Source organism: Gouania willdenowi, chromosome 5 (genome assembly GCF_900634775.1).
Source record: "Gouania willdenowi chromosome 5, fGouWil2.1, whole genome shotgun sequence".
Taxonomy (NCBI): Eukaryota; Metazoa; Chordata; class Actinopteri; order Blenniiformes; family Gobiesocidae; genus Gouania; species Gouania willdenowi.
Window position 1 is genome coordinate 26,912,747 of NC_041048.1, and position 13,390 is coordinate 26,926,136.

Consider the following 13,390-nt stretch of genomic DNA (forward strand, 5'->3'; position numbering starts at 1 on the left):
AATTAATTACAGATCATGATTCAATAATTGAAAAATGTTTCTCTTGACAACACTACTCTTAACCACTCATGGAATGTCAAAATACATTATTGTAAAACAATCAAAATTTTAATACCATTAAAAAAAAGAAAAGCTATATTTCTGCTCAAACAACATTGCAGTGAGAGAAATCTTAGACATTTCTAGGGTGTAATGTTTTCAAATAAATGAGGAGAGCAAGATTCAACAAGTATGTCAAATACATAAATAAGACCAAACAAAAACAGAGAGAGAGAGAGAGAGAGAGAGAGAGAGAGAGGATATGAAAAGGCAGAAGCTTTTAAAGCTTTGTGAGGGATTTGTGTCCAATAAGCCATGCACAGATTAAACCTGGTTAATGCAATGCCCACACATACACACGCACGCACGCACGCACACACACACACACACACACACACACACACACACACACACACACACACACACACACACACACACACACACACACACACACACACACACACACACACACACACACACACACACACACAGGTATAAAAGGACAGCAGTAAGCCTTTGTAGTGGAGTATATTACAATAACACAATGCTCTTGTTTGGTTGGTCTGATGCAGCTTTCAGACATTTGAGAGTATTCTGTCATTTTACCACAAGGTTACATTGTATTTATTGTACCTGATGACACAGAGAGACTTCTGAAGAGCATGTAACCGAAGGTCAGGCATTACAGTTTCTCCACAAGTTATTTTCATCATTGAAAATTTCTTATTTTTCAAGCACATTTATAAGAGTGCCCTGCATGAAGAGTTACACTGTAAAGCCAATTCATAGCTTCTGTGCAAATCATTCAAATGAGGCAGTCCCAAAAGAAATCCCCTGAAAGCCTTACAGTAAGCTACAGCACCCAGTTTGCAAAAGCTACCGTATAATGTCCTTGGCTAAATGTTTTCACCTTGCATAGACACAGTCCACAAACATTTGTTTAAAAAAAAAAAAAACATTTTGTCCCTGATTACAGCTGTAATTTGAAAATCTTTGAATGCAAATCAGGCTCCTTGTTCGTGACAATTAAACTCATACACATGGAATCCAAGGACACCTCTGGACTGGCATGTGATGTATCCTCGACAATACAATAAAATATGCATGATGCCTCTTGTAATTATTCAAATTCAAATTTTCACCTACTATAAACAGAAATTATGTGCATTGTTAAGAACTTGAATGATGAATAATAATTAATAATTAATTGAAGTACTATTTAAACTATCAAAGGATGTGTACCAAAGGATGAGCAGTTACATACAGTATATTACAGCTAAGGTAAAGTTAGGGCCCTATAAAATTTGTGTTATTTTTTTCCAAATTCTGTGTTTTCCACAATAATTTTTTTTAATTCCATTTTTCTAGAAATTATAATCTAATGTCACCTAATTAGTGCACCTAATGAGCGGTCCCCGGAAACTTAAAAATGTTTTTGCCTCACAGTGACAGCGTTTCATCTCGATTCTGTCAATTTCCGTGTCCAACAGTGGATTCCGTTTTCATTGGTCGCTTCTGTGATTCCCGTCCACAATTCCGTTAACGTGGATTTTACAGGGCCCTATAAAGTGTGCTATCATACTCAGTAAGTAAACTTTATTTATAGAGCAAATTTTACAGAGGTCACAAAGTGCTTTACATCAAATTAAGCAAAAAACAACAACAAAAAACACAATGTTAAAAACAGTGAGATAAAATTGCTCATTTACATCATCCATAAGCCTGTCTGAATATGTATGTTTTCAAAATGTTTTTCAAAAGCCTCTAGAGAGTCATAAAATGGATTGACAAGGGTATGGAGTTTCAGAGTTAAGGCTTCAAAGTTCAAATTCTCGGTCACCACGTGTTATATAACTAGTCTTCGGTACTGGCAGCAGGTTAAGTGAGGTGGATCTTAGTGAGCGGGTTGGCAGATGCGGGTGTATGAGTTTTGTTAAATATTCAGGGGCTTGACCAAGAAGTGCTGTGAAGGTGAAGGTAATTTTAAATCTAATCCGGTAAGCAATGGGAAGTCAGCGTAGCGATATTAGTGTAACACTAATACTAGAAATAATAGCATTTTCTGAAAATGTGATTTAGGTCTTTTTTCTGCAATAAGCTTCAGAGTAATGGACAGGTAAGGCCAACCAACAAATTCTTGAACTAATAAAACATTAAGACCAACTTGTAGGAAACAAACTGATCCTGCTAGAAGCATTTCCATATACTGTAGCAGGATAGATATTAGGTGCAATCAAAGACCATTGCTTACTAGGGGGCAAATTAAAAAAATGCTTATGATTATAAGCATTACTCCTGAAGCAGCTAAGACACACCCAGTCAAGCAGCGCACAGCGCTGGGTTATGATCAACTACTACAATCACAGGCACACAGAATACCAATGTGAAGCTCACCCATGCACACACAACCCCACAGACACTATAGCACTCAAACAGCCCCTGCTCTTTAGCCATGAGCCCCGGAACACCACCTCACACACGCAGCGACAAACAGTACACGCACGTTCGCGCACATGCAGAGGCAGACGGAAATACACACACGATGTGTCTGTACATACACACATAGCTTGATGAACCCTCTAATTAGACCAGAATTTAGTCTATATAAAAGCACAGACTCAAAAACATTACAGTAGAAACAGAAACATTACAGCACTACTTAAAGGAGACAAATCATGCATTTAAGTCCTTCCTTTTTACATATAAATCATACAGTTGTGGTCTATATAAAGCGGAACTGCAATGCTTGGGTCTGAATTCCTCATTATTATAGCTCCACAGGCCCCTTTTCTACCCCTTTTCTGATGTGCTTCTGAGAGCAACTCGTTTTGGTGCGGCCTCTTTAAATGCAAATGAGACACTTCATACCCCGCCCCCTCTCCAGGTTCAACTCCACCCTGTTCGGCCATTTTTGTAGTTTGATAGAAGAGATACGACTAACAAGTGAGCTAACACAAGCGCTGAGCTAACACAAGCGCCGAGCTAACGCTAGCGCCAAGCTAACGTCACGAAATGCATTTTAATACAGTCTTTTAGGAGAAAAAAACGGCAAAATGAAATGACTAATGAAAACTTTAGACTTAAATTAAATCACGTAGGCCATGTCATCAAGGATCTAAAATGAGCACACAGCGCTAACATATGAAGACGGTGCAACTGCTAATGCTAACAAAACAATGACAGGGACGTCTTATCATCACACTTTTTAGCGTTATTTACAGCTTACCGAAGCGCTCTGTTCGTCATCTCCAAAGATAGAAGGAATTGAACCCTCAATCAGACAAAGTATTTCTGTAAATCCTTCTTTATACTGGCGGAGGTTGCAGAAGCAGTCATCCTCGAAGTGCTTCGCGCGCACAAAAATGACCTTACCCACAGATGTGGGTACATTTCCGTGAAAAATAAAACTCAACCAGGCACTTTGAAAAGGTTCTGATGCTGGAGGAAACGGTTGTGTATGTTTGTAATGAAGCGTGTGGGTTACTACATCCAACAACTGAACATTTTGACTTATCCTCTCGTAACTTCGGCATCCTGGAGCTTGGACTACAAAATAAAAGCGAGAAATACAAATGGCAGATTGCTCGAAGTGTTGGGCCTGGAGTCGATGTCCTAATTTGGCAGTTCCGCTGCAAATACTGTGACGTTATTGTTCAAAAAACGTAACAGAGAATCGAAAAATCGAAACAGATTGAAAAACATGACCAAAACAGAATATAAAGATATCAACGGAGCACCTGAAGAGACTAATTTTAACTTTTCTGTACTTCTAAACACTCTAAATATACAACAAAACGCATTTAAGGGCTAAAAAAGTGGATTTACCATTATATGTCCCCTTTAATACCCAAATACCAGTAGATATGTATTGTGGTGCACCAATTTTTTTAAACAACTGACATTAAACACCTTGAATGTTCCAATCTTTTTTTTATTGTAAAACACTGAACTAATCTGCCTCTTGGTGAAGGCGGTCGCATTTTCTGTCCTCCCTCCCTATCTCTCCCTGTTTTGTTTAGTCTGCTGTCTCTGTCATGTGGATCTACAGGAGACTCTCTTTGCACTTATCCAAAAATCAAAAATCATGGAATTGATCAACGGGTCTCTCAATGCTATTGACCAAATTTTTTCAGCAAGAAAAACGGGCCAAGGTGAGCCCGCGTGTCCGGCCGGGTTGACGATGGATTCCTGGAATAAGTGGAAGATCGTGTGTCTGTCCATGGTTTCTATCGAACATGTGGAGGACATATACATAATTGGATTTATAGTAGCAGGCATTCTGTTGATCAGAGCTGGCAGTTTCCTGATGTACCGCAAAGTCTGTGCTATGGTGGCAGCTGTTTTGGGAAGGCTGTCACTCATTTCTGAAGGATTGGGCAGATCACTTAACACTCAGACTCCAACGATGAACAAACTCAAAAGTAAGCAAGAAGCTTTTACGTGAAATGGAACCGATCTTGGAGAAGATAAATGCTCGGCTGACGGTTTGACGCCACATTATTGCATTATTGCTGAGACCGAGACATTCAAGCCTACCCAAACAGTGCTAGCCTGAAACAAAAACAATCGTCTTATCGCCCATTGCCCCCCCCTCACACGCCAGCTCAAGGTTGTGACTCTATTCTTCACCATGGGTAAATGTGAAGATCTGACGCTCTGTCCCCCCCTCCTCTCTACCTCCACTCCCTTATCGCCACCTGGACTTTTGTCTTCTGAACCAGGTCAAGTCGTTTCATGTTTCTTGGTCGGGATGTAACTGAAACTGAATTGCCCCTTGGGGACAAGTTTTTGGAATCTGAATGCCTGTGAAACAATACAAACATGTTGTTTTAACTGCACATGAGGTAGTTATCTCAAACATAAATCACTTCCTTCACATTTTAAAAACAAAATAAATGTGTCCAACAGGTTACACTGCAGACCTGTTAGGAGCTCTGCACCGCAGTATTTAGTTTTACAAATCACTGGGTTTGGGATAGGTGATATAATAATAATCTACAGGACAAATTAACAAAACATATTCAAGCATGTAAATGACGGTGTTGTAGTGACTACATTCAGCTGTACTTTTGAATAGAAAGTCTACAATAATGTGGTAATCGTCTCATTCAGTCCAATCAAATGCCATACAGATCAGGTGTGTGGGTGTCAGGCCAAACGCATCACTTGACTTCCTTCCTTTCTGTGGCTGCACAGTGTGCAGGAAAAAATCTCCACATGCTTCCCAGCTGCACAGCTTGAGTGACAGTTTGCTCCTGTGGATAGCATCACAAAGCAGATTTGTGCTGGGAATGATATTAATCCAGTGTGAAATCAGGAATCCAGCGTCATACCTCAGGGACACTCAGTGAGAGAGCGTGTTGCTGAGCACTGTGGTTAAGTTCTGCTTGTAGGCAACATTGTTCCAGTGTTTCAAAATGACAAAACATTCCCTTTCATTGGAGCAACCACACAGCCCTGCTGTACACTATACACTGCTATTAGGGTACTTTTTTGGGTTTTTTTAAACAATCAAATCTACTGCTATTTCAATTTCAAACACGTTCTTGCCTATTAAAACCAAACCCATTGAATTCTGCCTCCCAAGCTTTAGTCTGACAGCCATATTCAGTGAAGATATTCTGGATCTATCCCAGTTCATAACAGACAAGGTCAACTTCTTCTTGCCCTAATGTAGCTATGGAGATAATTCTCCTGGCGCTTCAGCTGTTTTTATTTGTGTATAAGCAGTAGCCTGAAGCAGCCCAGTGTCTCATTAAAACAAGCTTTTGATTCCCAGAAGAATACACAGTGGATTAAAACATTTATCCACATTTGCTGTCATAGCATTGGCAAAAACAGAGGCACCACTTTACCTTTTGGCTCTCACAGGACTGCTGATCGTTGATATCAGAGTAGAGCGAGGGCTGAGAGAAGACGCTCTGTAAGACAAAGATGGCTCATTATTTTTTTGTGACACTACATAAATAAAAGATTGTTCACTTCACAGTTTTTTTTTTTCAGTCACTGGGAACAAACTATCGCAATCTTTCGGTAATGCATTTCACGTGTCTTGAAATCCTGACAATTAATTTAGTGATTTAATAAGGTTTTTGAGATAGGAAATGTCTTATCTAGACAGATAACATCCTCAATTATAACTAGATCAGGAAAATGAATGCTTTACAGCAGAAAAACTTCAGGTTATATCGTAGGTCAGCAGAATTGTTTTTCAGCTGAAAACTTTTTATTTTACAAATATGAAAAGGAAATTAATTATTTTGTACTTTATTTAAGTAGTCCCACAGCGCTTTACAATATCAGCAACATTAACCCATTCACAAATGGGACAAAGTGACCATGCAAAGCCCTAATTTGTCATTTAGAAGGGGCAGATTCACTAAAGGTTTAGTGGTATTAAAATGTGTGCAAACGTCACTCCACACGCTATTAAAGAGTAAAGAGCCCAGGGAATCAGGACTGCACCGCCCCCAATCCATTTAGTGCATTTCCCCCTAATGAATATGCATAGTAGGCAGATCTCCCAGGGGGAGCAAAAATATGGGAGGAGGAAATGCAAATAAATGTATGCAGGGGGAGCAATGCAATTCATGAAATCTGGAACTGTTTGCGGTGATAGTTTTAGTACCAGAAAATAGTACAACTGAAAAGCAGGTGCAAACACACACGCAGAGATCTTTGCTGCAGTAAATGTGGACAGAAAATACAGCAGAGATGAAAAACAGGCTCCAGTTGTGTGTGTGTGTGAGAGAAAAAAAGCTGGACGTGCGTACATCTCTCTTCCGCAGGTCACTGTATCACAAACGCACGCGATCAGCCGCGCGCATGCACATATCCGTCACTCACAGTCACAGCCACGCACATTTCTCCACCGCAGGATTAATAAAGAATATCTATCTGCTGCAATTCCATTTTTATATTTGTTTCCTTTTCTAACAACTCCAATTCTGCTGCTTCACATTTTTATTTTCGCTTCCGCTCACTTATGTTCATCCTCCATGTTTAACACAACACGTACAAAACACTCATTTAAATAAGGGCGGTCTGCACCAGTTCTGAACGTGCACTAATCATTGCTGTAATCTTAGTGAATTCCGTGCACCAGGTGAAGAAACACACCTGCTATAGGATTTACAGAAGCAACTGAATTACCACCCTTTATTTCAGATCTCAGTGAATCTGCACCTTAGTGTCTTGTTAAAGGCACAAAATCTCGAGTGCTTAAATAAATTAGTTATTTCCGTACATGCTGTGCCTCATCTACTGAGATTGCAGCACAAATCTAAATAAAAAAAAAAGCACAGCAAACAAATCCAGGTTTAATAACTTCAAATGTGCATGCTACATTAATGTATTTAAATGTTCTGCTTCCAATATTTAATGCCTGGCAGATGTTCACACATTGCATTTTCATCAAAGGCAAACACGCAAAATAGATTGTGTGTTAAATTGCATGCTTGCACGCATACGCAAACCTAAATGCGTGATGGTTAGATGCAACATCTATCAGGGCACGTTATATTGTAGTTATGGGCCGATATTGGCTTTGAAATTAAGTATCGGCCATTCCGGCAATATCATTAATCTATATAACAGGCTTTGCTTCTTTGATCAACCCATAGACATCATACGTAGACCCCATCGCCCAGGGAGAGGAGTGACACGGCTTGCTATCTTGTGTGTGGGGAGCAAAATGCAGGAGTGTTTGTAAAAAAAAAAACAGAGGTAAGAGGCACCCAATAATCTCAAAGTAGAATTATAAATTGACCTTTTACAAGAGCCCCGCCTCCCTTGTTTACTTTTGCGATGTCTGACATTTTCCTGAGTTGGTCTCATCTGGAATGGCTGAAATAAGTCTACCTGTGCATGTTAGCAAGTCTTTTTGGAGCAATACCTGCGTGATATCCTCCAGATCCAGGCAAAAGGGGTTACAATATGCTGTGAAGGGATATATTCAACATATCAAAACAAACAACGAAGGACATTATAACTATCGAAACGATTCACCGAATGGCCACAGCAGCAGCTCAAGTTCACAACTGACCTTATTCCCTTCTTATCCCTTTTTTTTAACCTTGTTTACCTGTATTTTATTCTTAGTGAGTTCCTTTATTTCTTTCAAACATGGATGCCCAAACTGCACTATTTTTTCTGTTGCTTGTGTCTGTAATTTTTGCAATCGTGTCGGGAAATACTCGGAGCACGATATCCTCCGTGAACTGAGGTGGAAACGACTGGGATGTTGCGCGGGGTCAAAGCACCACGCAAGGAGAAGAAGATATCAGCCTCTCCTCCCATCCCATCATCATGGGGACTCGTCTTTGAGGAATGGAGGAATACTGTTTTAATTAACATTATGGTGGTATATAAACTATATGTTCCCCTTCCTCTTTCTAAACATCTGTCAAAATATTTTAACCCGTTTTCCTTTTGTTTATGGTAGACTTCAGATAGAGTGTCAGGGAATAGGAAGGGGAGGCTTTTACCTAGTGTCCTCTGTCTGTTCGGGTCAGTTGTTCATTCTAAGCAGGGGTGCACACAGGTTATGCTTTGCTGAGAGCACAAAGTGTGGCTCATGCCCAGGTGAATCACATCTTACATGAGGCCAAAGGGACATAGCATCAGCTTCTCTACTTACACATTCATTGGCAAACACAGTTAAGACAACAAAGTTCATATCAACACAATGGGTGTTAGTTATTCTAGGATGGCTGATTACAATAATTAGCAAGATCACTCATATATTTAATGTTAAAGTAATACTGAAACTCCCAATACAGCAGTTTTGTTATTTTAATCCTTGCTTTGTTCACCCTTTGAAGCTGTTCATCATTGACAAAATACACAATCATTGTATAAACAGCTGCATATAAAGAATGAACAAAATAGTCCAGTTTTCAAATGCGTCAGAATAAAACAGTATTGTAGTAGTATTGCAGAAGTGGGCAATGGTGCTTCACAGTGAAAAATGCCTTTAGATGAGTAGTTAAAGTCTAAGATGATACAGTGCCATATTTATAGGTTAGTAAAACTCCTCTTACACTTATGTCCTATTGTAAAAAGAACCCTTGGTTGCATTTCTGCCACAAATCCATATCACTTTTTGTTACATATATAACAATGTTATATGTTCATATATACAATAAACATACATATTTTACTTTAGGCATATACAATCACAGATCAGTTTGCATATTCTAAGGAGTTCCTACATACAGTATGACACGGGCATATGGCAATTTCTATAAGCAGCACGTTGCTCTGTCGTACTGGCTAGAAACTTTCTCTTTTAGTAAACAATGTCAAAGAGAATATCAAGAGATTGTTTTTTTGATTGTATAATTGCCACAAATACTGAAAAAAAACTGTTTTGTACATAAAACAAATATTCAAAAACCATCCAATTGACACCAGCTAACCCTGTGTTCACAAGTTGTTTTTACATAGTGGCTGTAAAAAGCCCTGGTGACACCTCTTTACCATTTGCCATTAAATTTAAGGTAACAACCTCTAATGACAACAGCTGCAGTCATGGCATTTGGTGTATGTGGTTAGAGCATGAGAGGGTGAATTAAATGAAGGGACAGAAGGATCATCAGCAGTCAGATGGGATATGCATGTGCAACTGCTCCCTCTCAATTATTCTTCAATCCTTTTTACACCCTTACTTAAATTCAGCTGGCTCCAGCTCGTTTTGTTTACACCAGTGTGGAGTTGTCTATTCAAAAGCAACCTAAAATGCTTTCAATGTATGTGTTTTCATTCTATGATTGCTAGCATCACTAAAAATGTCTTTCTCACTTTTCTAAAACTGAATCTGCCATGTATGTCTATAGTAACAAACACCTGAACAAGTATGAAATACGTGGTTAAACCTCCAATGGCAATATAACTAGTTTTTTCTTTTCACTCTCCACTAACAAAGTAGTACAGTCACCTGTCAGTCCCCAACTTTAACATTCTCACAGGCTCTCTGTCTCTATCAGCACCTCTCTGTGGGTTCTGAGCCTAGCCGTGTACCCCCAGGAGAGCTGGAGTCTGAAATATTGATGTCCTTTATAAAGCCCACTCAGCAGGTGGTACTAAGAACAAAGTCACGTAATCGTAGAGGAGTGAGCTTGTACAGAATTAAAGCCAAAGCAGATGGAAAAGAAGCATTGTACATGCAATGGAGAATAACATTTTTGTGTTTGATGTATTATGTATTATTGCTTGTTTGCATCGGGTCTTTTGCTTCCAGGTAATCTAGAGTGCGTCTATGGCTCCTTTGTGCTTTGGGATTGTCTCACACTGAATGGGCAGAATACAGCTAATACTTCTATCATCTTGATTTGGTTACGTTTGATGTTTGACGTTTCTAAATGACACAGACAACACCATAAATAACAGCTCACCTGTTTGTTTTTAATGCGTGAAAAGGATTTTCAGCAGTAAAAAGCAGAAACACCAACAGGGCTGGGGTCAATGACTGCCTCACTCGTTTCTCCTCATTGCTTCAAAACCTATTGACCCTACAGGCAGCATTCAGGGTTAACGTAGTGCATCATCTCCCCTAAACATGCTAACATCTCCCTTAAACATGCTAAAACCTGGTTATTCCGATGAGTTTCTTCAAACATCCACAGACGCCTGCCCCTTTTCACTGCTTTTCGTTTGCAATTACAAATTTTACAATTACACCTTAATTTAGCCGAACCTCCAAAGTGACATACAACACAAGCAGGTAGGATTGAGGGAGTTGCTCTATATCCCATAGTAATGACCCAAGTTGGATTCGACCTGTGACAATGGGCCGTATTCTCCGGTCTGGACTTAAGAATTTTTTTACGCGCCTGCAGTTATGCTCTTCTCTCCTGCATGTATATTCCGGTCCAGGCTTCTGACACGCCCACCACGCATAACTCAACCAAACTTGCATAGGTCTGTCAATGAAAGCGGTCTGAAGCCAAGGAGGCGGACTGGGCCAAGATGTCATTTTTTGGGGCTGTCTAGAAATTCCAGAACATGGGAGTTTTCCCAACGCTTGTAAATGTTATTATAAAGAGCACTTTAAATTTGAAAAGCCTTCGTTGATATACAATGCATTCTTCTGTCCTAGCCACAGTTAAAATCTCTCTTTCCCCATCATACTAAGGACAGATTAACGCTTGTTTGTGTGGAAAGCCTGATTTTATTAACTTCTTACATTCCTGCATTCAGAAATGATCAGCGCGCATTAGTCATCATCATCTGTCATCATCATCTGTCATCAATGTTTCACTTGTTATTTACTCGTGTAGTGGATCAAACTGTGGCTTTACATTGTACACAATGTTAAAATAGTTGGAGTCAGTCTGAGTGGACGACAGGTAAAATATAATGAAATGTAACACATTTTGCCCCATCTAGAACTGGTAAATGTGAACATATTAAAAATGCTGATGGTAAGTCCTTTAGTGTGCTTGTGTTACTCCCCTCCCCCGCAACCCCTGTGACTGTGTCCCTTTGGATAGATATATAATGCCACCCGGAGAATGCACGTAAGGCCAGATTTGAAGGGGAATGCCCATGTTTCAGGGCCACTCCACGCAGAGTGCCTAGCTTTATTTCTCCGTCAGATTTGTTAATTCTTTTGGAAATGCTCTGTGACCCCCCCGCCCCCCCATCCACCCCCCCAAAAAACAAAACATTGAGAATTCACTTGTCTGCTCCATTATAGAATTTAATTTATATGTTCACACTGGCCAGAACAAAGCAGACAAATCCCATAGGGTTTAAGAAGCTTCAAGATTTGCCGGTGTGAACCCTAAGTTGTGAGTTGAGTCACTAGCTGGATCTTATCATGCATTGGCCACTAAACATTCAGCACAAGTCCAGGGTTTGCTCACAGCTCTGTTTGTTTATGCACCCCTCCCCCTTCTTGCTATTCTCTCTTGTTTTGCACCATTTTTATCTGTCTCTCTTGACATTTTCCTCTTGCACAATCAAATCCTACTTTGCATTTTAAGCTAGTTATTTCCCCTCCCTTTGCTGTTGGAAAAAAGTAGAAATCTTGCAGAATTTCTAAAATATTTATTGGTTTACCTTCAGGAGACACTCTCGCTTTGGTGAAAATGACGTTACTAAGAGAGATGAAAAAGGGTGAATAAAAATGGTATTAGGGCAGCTTTCAATTCAGCCTTTTTACTCTCTGGCCTTCTATTCATGGTCAAGGATCAAAGACAAGCATGAAAACCTCTCCTGTTAATGATAAAATTAATTTGGAAATTAAATGGAATTAATTAACAAACTCAATAAAATTCATGATTAGCTAGTTTTTTTCATGCTCAGTTGCAAGAATATTATTGAGGCCAGAAAAGCACCACTCACACAGCTGTAGGCTACATGTTCCACAGCTGTCTGTCACATCATACTTTGTGTGTACTTACAAAGAAATCTAGCATTTGATTTTTTTTGGTGATAATCAAAATTGTGAGCATTGAATATGTAATATCTTACTTATTTTATTTCATCTATATATATCCTGTATCTTATGTCTGCTGTTTTTATCTGTTCTGAAATGCCATAAACAAGAAACTACCAATGAAAATTTGGCTAACTCTGTTGCATTTACAGTTGTCTTAGGTTGATTAATGTGCGCTGTTCCTCTTAAATAAATAATTAGATTTTTTTGCATTTGAGAATTTGTGTGAAATGTACAATGATTGAGGGCTGCCTAATGCATTCATTTTCTGCGACAATGCACTATCTCAAAGGTTTTGCTTGCATTATGGGGTTTAACATGAAGAGTATGGGAGAATTAATTTTGAAGCCATTCAATTGGAGCTGGTAGTGGAAGAGTTCAAAAACAAGTATACACATTGGATTCCAAAAATTGCTGACTCAAGCTGAAAAATCTTTCATTTTGTTTGTCTCCTCCTCACAACAATAAATTCAGTCATGCAGCAGCAGCAACAGTGTGCCCACAGTCCATTTATGTTCTTTTACATCACTTTTACCATATTCAGTCAGTAATAATAAACCCTGGACAACTCACCTCATTATACTGCCTGTATGTTTACCAACTAAAAACCTAATCCTGACTTGTGAAAGCTAGAATTCACTTGTTTATATTTCATTTATGTAATTTAATCTTTAGTGCTTGGCAGAGGTTTGTAGTCTCTGACTGCTCTTGTTTAAACTTGCACTCTACTTGGATCTCCCCTGTCTGTGCCGAACTGTGGAGTGTCATCAAGGTAACATCATGACTGATACATGATGTATGATTTGTGATACACAATTTTATCAAATCAATTTTAGAATAACACAAACTGTGCAGAATGTCAGTCCTACTCTCTCCCAATGACTGCATATGCAATCAAATGCTTATGAT

General features: G+C 39.2%; 1 protein-coding gene across 1 annotated transcript in view; it reads right to left on the reverse strand.

Annotated features, from left to right (window-relative positions):
• The window catches only part of dlgap4b (discs, large (Drosophila) homolog-associated protein 4b), a 141,308-nt gene that overhangs the window by 94,600 nt on the left and 33,318 nt on the right, over window positions 1-13,390 (reverse strand). The window contains exon 2 of the mRNA XM_028446681.1: window positions 5,895-5,960. The gene's annotated coding sequence lies outside the window, so the exon portion shown is untranslated. The remainder of the gene's footprint in view (window positions 1-5,894; window positions 5,961-13,390) is intronic.